This window comes from Apium graveolens, unplaced genomic scaffold, assembly GCF_009905375.1.
Source record: "Apium graveolens cultivar Ventura unplaced genomic scaffold, ASM990537v1 ctg6072, whole genome shotgun sequence".
Lineage (NCBI taxonomy): Eukaryota > Viridiplantae > Streptophyta > Magnoliopsida > Apiales > Apiaceae > Apium > Apium graveolens.
Genome location: NW_027419212.1, coordinates 135,674 through 147,894, shown reverse-complemented (window position 1 = coordinate 147,894; position 12,221 = coordinate 135,674). Strand labels below are relative to the sequence as shown.

The window sequence follows — 12,221 nt, the reverse complement described above, 5'->3', positions numbered from 1 at the left end:
GACTACTGTTGAACACACTCTGCCTGAGGCTAATAAAGGGGAGAAACAGCTCTATCCTCCACCACCTTTTCCTAAGAGATTGCAGTAACAAAAGCTGGATAGACAGTTCGGGAAGTTTCTGGAGGTGTTCAAGAAACTTCACATCAATATACCTTTCGCTGAGGCTCTGGAACAAATGCCTAGTTATGCGAAGTTTATGAAGACTATTCTTTCAAGGAAGGTGAAACTGGATGACCTTGAAACCGTTGCTCTCACGGAAGAATGCAGCGCTGTTCTGCAGCAAAAGTTACCACCAAAACTGAAAGATCCAGGAAGCTTCACCATTCCTTGCACCATTGGCAATCTAACTTTTGACAAGTGCCTTTGTGATTTGGGAGCAAGCATTAATCTGATGCCGTTGTCGATCTTTAAAAAGCTGGATCTGCCTGATCCAAAACCCACATACATGTCGCTACAATTGGCGGACCGTTCCATTACTTACCCAAGGGGCATAGTTGAGGATGTGCTCGTCAAGGTGGATAAGTTCTTCTTTCCAGCAGATTTTGTTATTCTGGATTTTGAGGAAGATAAGAAGATTCCCATAATCTTGGGAAGGCCTTTCTTGGCTACTGGCCGTACCTTGATAGATGTGCAAAAAGGTGAACTTACTATGCGGGTCCAAGATCAGGATGTGACCTTCAATGTATTCAAGGCAATGAAATTCCATACAGAAGATGATGAGTGCTTAAAAGTGGATGTGATTGATACTGCGGTTACTTCGGAACTCGATCATATGCTAATGTCTGATGCATTGGAAAAGGCCTTATTGGGGGATTTTGACAGCGATGATGAAGATAGCAATGAGCAATTACAATATCTGAACGCTTCTCCATGGAAGCGAAAGCTGGACATACCATTTGAATCTCTTGGTACTTCTGACCTTAAGAATGCTGAAGGGAAGCTCAAACCATCAATAGAGGAAGCACCTACCTTGGAGCTCAAACCATTACCTGAACACTTGAGGTATGCTTTTTTAGGTGATTCATCTACGTTACCTGTTATTATTTCATCTGACCTTTCAGGTAGTGAGGAAGACAAGCTCTTAAGGATTTTGAGAGAATTCAAATCGGCTATAGGATGGACCATAGCAGACATCAAGGGGATAAGTCCTTCATATTGTATGCATAAAATTCTGCTAGAGGAAGGTAGTAAGCCAACTGTGGAATAGCAGCGAAGACTGAATCCCATCATGAAGGAGGTGGTGAAGAAAGAAATTCTGAAATGGCTAGATGCAGGCATCATTTATCCTATTTCTGACAGCTCGTGGGGTGAGCCCCGTACAATGTGTACCTAAGAAGGGAGGTATCACTGTGGTCGCAAATGAAAAGAATGAGCTCATCCCTACTCGAACAGTTACAGGATGGAGAGTATGCATGGATTATACAAAATTGAACAAAGCCACAAGGAAGGATCACTTCCCCCTTCCATTTATTGATCAAATGCTTGACAGATTAGCGGGTCATGAGTATTTTTGTCTTCTGGATGGTTATTCCGGGTATAATCAGATTTGTATTGCACCAGAGGATCAGGAAAAGACTACCTTCACTTGTCCATTTGGCACATTTGCTTTTCGCAGAGTTTCGTTTGGGTTATGTGGCGCCCTGGCCACTTTTCAGAGATGTATGATGGCTATATTCTCTGACATGATTGGAAATAACGTCGAAGTGTTCATGGATGACTCTCCGTCTTTGGACACTCATATGATGAATGTTTGAATAATCTGCGCGTCGTACTCAAAAGATGCGTGGAAACTAATTTGGTGCTTAATTGGGAGAAATGTCATTTTATGGTGCGTGAAGGCATTATCCTTGGGCATAAGGTCTCTAGCAAGGGTCTGGAGGTGGACAAGGCCAAGGTGGGAGTCATTGAAAATCTTCCCCCACCTAATTCTGTGAAAGGAATCCGTAGTTTTCTTGGTCATGCAGGTTTTTATCGGCGATTCATCAAGGACTTTTCAAAGATATCTAAGCCGTTGTGCAATTTGCTTGAGAAAGATGTGCAGTTCAAATTTGATGATGAATGTTTGGCAGCATTCGAGACTCTCAAGAAGAGTTTGATCACTGCACCAGTTATTACAGCACCAGATTGGACAGAACCGTTTGAGATGATGTGTGATGCGAGTGATTATGCGGTAGGTGCAGTTCTGGGACAGCGCAAGAAAAATCTCTTCCATGTCGTCTACTATGCGAGTAAGACTTTAAATGGTGCCCAATTGAACTACACCACTACTGAGAAGGAGCTTTTGGCTATAGTCTTTGGCTTTGAGAAATTTCGATCTTATCTGCTTGGTACGAAAGTAACACTATTCACTGATCATGCAGCTATTCGCTATCTCGTTTCTAAGAAGGATTCGAAGCCGAGACTCATTCGTTGGGTGCTTTTACTTCAGGAATTTGAGTTAGAGATCAAAGATAGAAAAGGTACTGAGAATCAAGTAGCTGACCATCTCTCTAGGTTGGAGAATCCCGATTATACTTCACAAGATAGGACGTTAATCAATGAATCTTTTTCGGATGAGCAGTTGTTTGCAATTCAGGAGGAAGAACCATGGTTTGCAGATATTGTAAACTATCTTGTCAGCAATATAATGCCTCTTAATTTGACATCCGCTCAAAAGAAGAAGTTTCTGCATAAGGTGAAGTGGTATATGTGGGATGAACCATATTTGTTTAGACAGGGAGCTGACCAGATCATCAGGAGATGTATCCCGTTCTGTGAGACGGAGGGGATATTACGAGACTGTCATTCCACGGTTTATGGTGGACACTATGGAGGTGAGAAGACGACAGCTCGTATTCTGCAAGCAGGTTTTTTCTGGCCTACTTTGTTCAAGGATGCTCATCAGTTTGTTTTAAGGTGTGATCGTTGCCAAAGAGTGGGAAATTTGTCAAGGAAGGATGAGATACCATTAAATGTGATGCTTGAAGTCGAGGTCTTTGATGTGTGGGGAATCGATTTCATGGGGCCTTTTATCGCGTCTTACAATAATCAGTACATCTTGCTGGCAGTCGATTATGTCTCAAAATGGGTCGAAGTTAAAGCTTTACCGACAAATGATGCAAAGGTAGTCCTAAATTTTCTTCATAAGCAAGTTTTCACAAGGTTTGGAACACCTCGGGTAATCATAAGTGATGAAGGATCGCAATTTTGCAACCGTAAGTGTAATAACCCCAAAATTTTTCAACTTTTTTGTAACCCTTGTGAATAGTGTTTTAGCTGAATGAGAAAACTTTTCGCGCCACACTATGTAGGGATTCTGTTATGGATATTCTGGGATTTTATTAGTACTCTATGAAGTATATAAGTGTATGTAAAGATCGTCAGAATCCAATTCCGAACACTTTGGTTTTTCCCGGAAATCCACAAGATACGGAGAGAATTGAGTATAAGGTAACAGGATAAAAAGGATTTAAATTAAAGGATTATAATAGAGGATCATAAAAAGGAATATAACGTATTGAGAAAGGTTAAGGGAACCTAAGTAATAAGATCCCGGGTATGATCCTTCAAACGATAAACGAGAACGAAAGTTAAGCGAACCGTACAACAGATCAGCGGTCATTAGGCAAACGATTAGGAAGCTAATCAAAGGGTTTAATGGGAGTGATGTCATCCAACCAATAGAAAGGAGACAAGGAAGGGAGGATGACCTCATAAGGGTGACATAAGCATGACATGGAAGAAGGGAGGTGTGGTTGATTAAGGACCACACAAATTCAAGGGCAAGGTGGTAATTTGCTAAATCAAAAACAAAACCAAGCCAACCAACTAGCAAATCATTTCATCAAAAATCAGCCAAGGCATTATTCTTCATATTAGCTCTCGGCTTTCTTCATTTTTCAAGGCCAAAATTTTCAAAAATCAAGATCAAAGCATCCTTAATTGGTAAGAAAATTCCCTAACCATCTTTATGCTTAGTTATGGCTATATCATGAGTTTAAGCCATTAATTCTTTCTCTAGCTTCTCCATTTAATCAATGAAGAAGACAATGAATAGTGTTTTCAAGTTTTTAACTTGAACTTTTCTTGTTTTTCTTGAAGATCCAAGCTTTCCTAAGGCTTCTCCAAGCTTCTTAAGGCTTCCTAGCTCAACCCACCACTTCAAGGAAGGTATACCATTTTCAAACCCTAGGTTCATATATATTATAAGGTGATTTTGATGAGTAGGATGTTATTGTAGTTGTTGTTATGATTAGAGTTTGAGATTTGGAATGGTAGTGAAAGGAAATGGTAATTTTGTGGTTTTGATTTAAAGAAACTTAAGAATGATTAAAGTAAAGTTTAAGCATATGTATGAATGATTAAATTGAATTGGTTGGGGTTGTTATGATGTGATAAGGATGGGTGTTTGTTGTGTGTTGGATTTGAGGATGGTTTGTGTTGATTGTGGATGGTTTAAAAAATGGGAAATCGCGTAAACATAGCCGTCGTAACGTCCGATTTTCTTTGGACTGTTTTTGTGCATAGCATTAGGACCCGAGAACCCCCTGCTAGATTGTGACCACTGCCATGTTTAGATAGCTCATGTTACGAGCTTCGTTTTGATATGTAGTTCGTTCGATTCCGATTTACGGTTTGGGAGAAACGACCGTTTCAAGTAACGGCGTTTCGCGAACGAAACTTTTTCCCTCGCCTTACTTTGGAATGTAGGTTAAAGACCAAAAAGGGTTAATTAATGTATGAAACATTTATGGTAAGTGTGTTAGGCAGTTGGTAAGCCATTCGCGAAGGAATCGTTTTAAAACTCGTAAAGGTTAAGTTATTAAAAATGGTGGAGCCGAGGGTACCCGAGTGACTTAAGCGAATCGGTGAGCGTAAAACTAGCATTAGAGTCTAAGTTAGTTAAAGCATAGATTTACAAGTGATTTTGGTTTAATTCCAACTTACTTGTTGTTTATAGGTTATCAGACTCGTCCCGAGCCTTTCTCACCCCCAAGTCGCTCAGGCAAGTATTCTATCCGTTATACTGTTGTTGTGATGAATACACTTGTATATGCATTATCTTGCGATAGATGCATGTTGGTTATTTAGCAAATTCTTGCGGTATATTGTAGCATGTGATATGGTATATATGCATGCCTGTTTCATATTCTTGAAATATATATCTGTTGGTTCATTTGATAATACCTATGCTAGAGGATAGTTGTATCTTGCATATACCCTTAGTATAGGGACCCAAAGGTGAAAATATTTTCTAAAACCGGGAGTCGAGGATCCCGAGTAGATTTTTGTATATATGGATACGGATATATATATATATATATTTATATATATATATGGTCATAGTTTTCAAAACTATTAATCGAATAAGGTTTATTCGATAACTTTAATTTTATATTATTATTGAATATTACTTGAATATTCATTCGAGGACTTATGACTCTTTTATTATTTATTGAATATTATTTGAATATTCATTTGAGGATGCATGACTCCTTTATTTTATTTAATGAATATTATTTATAATATTCATTCGAGGTATTATGACTCAGCTTATTTTATTTATTGAATATTATTTGAATATTCATTTGAGGATCTATGACTCCGATTATTTACTGAAATATATTCTTTATTTCATTAGAGAATAAAGTGTTAATAATCAAACTTATTTTCGATTATTCAAATAAAGATAATACTTTCATATAAGTGTATCTTTGGTTATTTAATACCCGTTTCAAGTATAAGTTTTAAAACTTCTACTTCAATTATTTTTATAAAGATTATTCTTTATGAGAATATTATTTAAATAATAATATTCAGATATTTTCTAATATATCGGGACTGATTTATTTCATTAAATCAGCTTTACTCCAAACATTCTTAAAAATGTTTTCGAGTCTTCAAAATGATTTTTAAAAGTCAGAGCGGATCCCAAAACTCATTTTTATATTTAAGATCTTCCTTTTAAGGGGATTTAAATACTCGCTCAAAACCTGGGGAATCCGGCTCTGTGGTGTATTTTATATTCGCAACAAGGTTGCAGATTTGGTAAATGAATTGATTACTTGCCCAACGTTCGGGAAGTAAGCCCCTCTCATTGAGTCGGCATAAGCGACAGGCCGAGGTACGGTCTATTATTGTGTAAGTGGCTCAGTGGGAGTCCATCAAATGCATAGGTGGCTGAGTGGCAGTCCAGCATGGGTCTTAATTATGACCAGGGTGATGACCAGTGGGGAATTCGTCCATCTACTAGTAGAAAAGGTTACTTATTGGTATCTGTGCCTGATCAGCAGGATATCGGGTTTATGCCAAAATTCTTTTCCTTTCCAAAATTCATTGGATGTTTCGAACTCTGTTCATACTTCACATAACAGAGGTTCCAGGAAATGTTTTCGGGATATATATATATGTGGATATATATATATATCGGGACTAAATAAAGTATCTCATAACTTTTTCATTCAATAATATGTCAAAGATTGAATCTACTCAAGTTTTAGCTTGTGGTCTCATCTATGAGGCGTTTTTTTTTTAAAACTTATAATACTTTGAACAGTGGTAGTTCAAGTCGCTTTATAAGATATAAGTGTGGTGAAGTATTGGTAACTTCATTCCTTGTTTTTACTTATATCTAGTAAGTAATTATCTTGCATATGATAGAGATGCTATCAAGTATCCCTTTAGATACTTATATTATTGATATCACTGTATATATTATCTTGCGAGCTGTAAGGCTCACTCTTGCTTTATTTCTTCATCACACAACAACAGTTAGGAGAGATGGCCAGACTCCAGCAGACCCAGCGCAAGCGCGTGGGAAGCGTCCCGCGTCTTCCCGCTGATATTGTAGCTGCTTTAGCTGCAGAGGTAGATCCATTGTAGTTTAGACCATCTACTTTTGAGAATCCAATTATGTATAATTATAACTTGTGGCAGATAATGGCAATTAACTGTAAATTATCAAGTAATCATTTTGGGTTGTAATAATTTTAAATTGTGGATTCAAAGACTTGTACTTATTTCAATTTCATCTCTGAGACTATAACGAGTTGTGGTGTGTGTTAGTGTGGGGTCACAGCATGAGGGTATTTATTATTAATTAAGTAAAGTGATATTGTGGAAAGAAAGACCGTGACAACCCGGATCCCCGACCCCGGATCTGGGGGTGTTACAGTAAGTTCACTTCAATGATGCAGCATTATAATATGAATCATCGAGTAGCTACTGCCTATCATCCGCAAACAAATGGTCAAGCGGAAGTGTCTAATAGAGAGATAAAGCGCATTCTAGAGAAGGTTGTTTGTCCGTCAAGGAAGGATTGGTCTTTAAAGCTCGATGAAGCTGTTTGGGCTTACAGAACAGCATACAAAACTCCACTTGGGATGTCACCGTTTCAGTTGGTGTACGGTAAGGGATGTCATCTACCGGCGGAGCTTGAGCATAAGGCCTACTGGGCATTGAAGAAATTGAACCTGGATTTAGATGCAGCTGGTAAGAAAAGAATGCTTCAGCTTAATGAACTTGATGAATTTCGACTTCAAGCGTACGAGAATAACAAAATGTATAAGGAAAAGGTGAAGAGGTGGCATGATAGGAAGCTACATCCTAAGTTATTTGTGCCAGGGCAACAAGTTCTTTTATTCAACTCTCGGCTCTGACTTTTTCCTGGGAAGTTGAAATCAAGGTGGTCTGGACCTTTTATTGTCAAAACTGTGTTTCCACATGGAGCGGTGGAAATTTTTGAGAATGATTCGGACCAAGTATTCAAGGTTAACGGTCAGCGGTTGAAGCACTACTATGGGGACATGGCAAACCGAGAGGTGGTTAGTGCCATTTTGTTGACTACTTGAGAAAGGTACGGAACGTCAAGCTAATGACGAAAAAGAAGCGCTGCGTGAGAGGCAACCCATGAATTGTTGTTACAGGAACCCTTAGAAGTTAATAACCTATCCAAAAACACAAAAAAATCAGAAAACAGGGGCTGAAAAAAAAAATTCCAGAGACCCTCTGCGCGCCCGCGCAGCTATGCTGAGCGGCCGCGCAGCTTGCTGCGCGCCCGCGCAGAAATGCTGAGCGGCCGCGCAGGGGTCGAGTTCCAGAAAATTTTTTACAGTTCAGAAAAAAAAACAAACAAAAACACAAAAACAGTTTTAGCCCATAAACCACGAATTGTTCCCACTACCCCATCATTTTAGCCCTTAATTCCCAAACCCTAATCTAATCCACACCCTATATATACATACACCTATCCTACATATCTCCCACAAAATTTCCTACACTTAAACCCTCTCACAAACATCAAAAATCAGTTCTTACACACTTTTATTCACGAATCAATGGCACCCAAGAGAGCACGCACTATTGACAGCAGCAGCACAGTTCCGACCGCTGATTCATCGAGGGGTACTGCTGCAAGGCCTCGGTTAACTGACAGAGCTGCGGAGGAGGAGTACACTAGGCTGTTGGGGAAGCCGATTCTGAAGGAGAGGGGGTTTTTACCATCAGGGAGGGATGGTGAGTTGTTGCCCATGATTGCAGAGAAGGGGTGGATAGCTTTTTGTGAGTCACCCGAAGCAGTATCGATGAGCGTTGTTCGCGAGTTCTACAGGAACGCGAAGGCTGAAAAGAATGGGTTTTCTGTAGTCCGTGGGCTGACGGTTGATTATCATCCTGCGGCGATTCGCCGTGTGATTGGACAGCGAGAGAGGAAGCCCGAGGAGGAGAACTGGAATGAAAAGACTGCTGAGGATTTTGACTTGGATGTGATTTGTGCGACTCTCTGTCGACCGGGCACAGTTTGGAACCGCAGTCCAGCCAATAATGAGTATCGTCACTTTCCGGCGATCGCCATGAACAGGTATGCCCGTGCATGGAATGCATTTATATGTGCTAATATTTTGCCTTCTTCACATGCACACGAGGTCACAGTTGAGAGAGCACAGCTGTTGTGGAGAATTCTGAATGAGGAATACTATGTGGACCTTGGTGAGTTTATCTACCAAGGAATTCTGAAGTTTTTGAGGGGAGCAAAGCATATGAACATCCCTTATGCATCCACGGTTACGAAGCTATGCCGAGCAGTGGGAGTGAACTGGCCGGCTCATGAGCAGTTGCAGTTGCCAGCAGCTCCGATAGATTCTGGCACTCTGAATGGGATGCAGGAGTGGACCGGTGGTGAGCCTGAGGAGCATGGGCTGGGTTATCATCTTCCAGGAGGGCGTCCAGCACGAGGTGCTACTATGGCTAGGCCAGGGCGTGGTGAGGCTGGTTCGTCGAGAGCTCAGGAGGGTGCTGGGATGGGTGATGCCCAGTATAGGAGGCTTTCACGGCGGATGGATGCCATGTATGAGACGCATAGCAGGTTTGCTCAGGAGCTCACTGATAAGTGGCATTTTATACCACTTAGAACGTCTTAAAATGGCTTAAATTGGTGTCTTGAAATCAAGTATTTTGTGTATTTGATGCGTTTTTCTAGTGTTTATGCATTTCAGGGTATTAGTTGCATTTCGGAGGAGGAATCATCAAGAATAAGCCTTGGCATGTGTTCACCATTGAGAGAGGAAAAGAACGGGCAGATTACGGCGAAGAAACGGAGCAAACTTGGAATTTTTCCAGTAGGGTCCTGCGCGCCCGCGCAGCAATGCTGAGCGGCCGCGCAGCAGCCTTGCGTGCCTGCGCAGAAATGCTGAGCGGCCGCGCAGGGTCGGGGAAAAAGATATATTATTTTAGACCTTTACTTCTGTTTGGCTTCCAACTTCTATGTAATCTGAGTTTTATGGGACTATTATATAGGTAGATTTGAGACGTTTTTCACAGAGTATTAAGAGGAGATTATGTTTTAGATTGTGTTTTGCAAGAAGCGAAGGAGATAAGGAAGAAGACCGATTTAGCACACTACAGTGAAGAGGAAGCATATATTCTTGTGATTCTTGTTTCGTTGTAACGTTGGATGCTAGTTTTCTTGCCTTGACTTATTTACTCATGTGACGTACTCTGTTTTAATATAATCAGTTTAGTTATTATTTTCTTGTGTTTGTTTATCATGATTTCATATGAACCCATGATGGCGATAAGTTCTATTATGGGTTAATTGTGATCATGGGGTTGCAACGGATTTATTATGGAATTCTTTAGTTAATTGTTTAATACTTTAGTGTGTGATGATTGCATGATATCTAGTATTGGTTGTGCGTATTCGTCTTATGTGCGTCGCGAACATATAAGATAGGGTGTTAATCTCTTGTGAAGCGACGGTGGATCTTGAGATTTAGAACTTGTCATGCTAGCATAGGTTCATGTACGTTGTGCATGATTAGTGGGTAACTCTAACAGTTTTATTTGCCCTATGTAATTAAAAAGGGATAACTTGTGCTTAAATCGTTGTGTTGTCAATTTCTGTAGACATATAGGAACTCAACATAATTGATGACTACTCAACTTCTATCTTAATTGTGGATGTTTGGTAGAATGGTATTGGTACAATGAAAGTTGGCTTTTATCAGTTTCATGTTATTCGATTAATATCATCACTGTCACATGCTAAAGGTAATAACAATGGCTATAGAAGGAAGTAATAATGAAGTTGTGATCTCATGAGTGTTTTATTATTGATAAATTGAAGTGTTAGTTAAGTGGTTAATTAAGTAGTTAATTATAGTTAATATTTAATCAACAATTTTAAGTGTTATTATCTTAACATTGAGAAGTAGTCATACATTGGTGAGTGAGTTAAATTAGACAATAAATTAGTCTGAGTCTCTGAGGGAACGAACTAGAAAGTATTCTATATTACTTGCGAACGCGTATACTTGCGTGAATATTAGTGCGTGATTTCGCCCTAACAAGTTTTTGATGCCGCTGCCGGGGACTCGGCGTATTTGTTTAGTTTATGTACTTACCATCATTGGTCATTAGGACTCAGTGATTAGGACGTAGTAGTTAATTACTCTTTTCGGTTGTGTTTCAGGTACTTTAGCAAACGTTTATGCAAACTCGTTCTCGTGCTCGCAAGAGGACCTTAGATACAGCTGAGGAGAAAGACGAAGTTCTTGATACTCCGGAGAAGTTAGATTTTGAGGATTCAGATTCAGGAACTGAGCAGAAAGAACCAGTAAACATGGGAGATCGTATTGTTCAAGCTGATCCAGCTCTTATGGATTTTTCTCGGCCTAAAATTGATGACATTCAGTCAAGCATCCTTCATCCGGCTATTCAAGCTAACACCTTTGAAATCAAGCCGGGCACTATTCAGATGGTGCAGAATTCTGTTTCTTTTGGAGGAGCGGCAACTGAAGACCCCAACATGCACATAAGGAATTTTGTCGAGATCTGCAGCACTTTTAAGTATAATGGCGTGACTGATGAGGCTATCAAGTTGAGGCTTTTCCCATTCTCACTGAGGGATAAAGCTAAAGACTGGTTACATTCTGAACCAGCTGGGCCAATCACTACGTGGCAAGATCTTGCGCAAAAGTTTCTGGTGAAGTTTTATCCAATGGCAAAGACTGCTGCTATGAGGAGTGCTCTTACTCAATTTGCGCAGCAACCTACAGAATCTATGTGCGAGGCTTGGGAACGCTACAAGGAAATGTTGAGAAAATGTCCACATCATGGAATGCCGGATTGGATGGTAATCACTGGTTTTTATAATGGTTTGGGGGCCCAATCTCGGCCCATGCTCGATGCAGCAGCTGGAGGCGCCTTATGGGCTAAAAGCTATACTGAGGCGTATAATCTTATCGAGACGATGGCTGCAAATGAGCATCAAAACCCAACTCAGAGGATGACGTCAGGCAAGGTAGCAGGTATTCTGGAAGTTGATGCAGCCACCGCTATTGCAGCCCAGCTCCAAGCGCTATCAATGAAGGTTGATTCTTTGGCTACGTATGGAGTTAATCAAATAGCTATGGTTTGTGAGCTTTGTGCAGGTTCTCATGCTACGGATCAGTGTTCTCTTGTCAACGAATCTGTTCAGTATGTGAATAATTATCAGCGACAACAGCAGCCTGTACCAGCGACCTATCATCCTAACAACAGAAATCATCCAAATTTCAGCTGGGGGAATAATCAAAATGCTATTCAGCCAACATATCCGCAAGGATTAAGTAAACAGTATAACCCACCTGGATTCCAGCAACCACAGCAGTATGCTACAAGGCAATCATATCCTCAACAGGGAAGTACAGCTGCACCTACTAGTGCTGATTTTGAGGAACTTAAGCTGTTGTGCAAGAGTCAGGCGA

General features: G+C 40.3%; 1 non-coding gene across 1 annotated transcript; it reads right to left on the bottom strand.

Annotated features, from left to right (window-relative positions):
* Positions 1-11,488: 11,488 nt before the first annotated feature.
* LOC141703012 (small nucleolar RNA R71) lies at positions 11,489-11,595 on the bottom strand. Its single transcript, XR_012567329.1, has one exon. It is a non-coding gene; the product is annotated as a small nucleolar RNA R71 (small nucleolar RNA).
* Between the last annotated feature and the right edge of the window lie 626 nt (positions 11,596-12,221).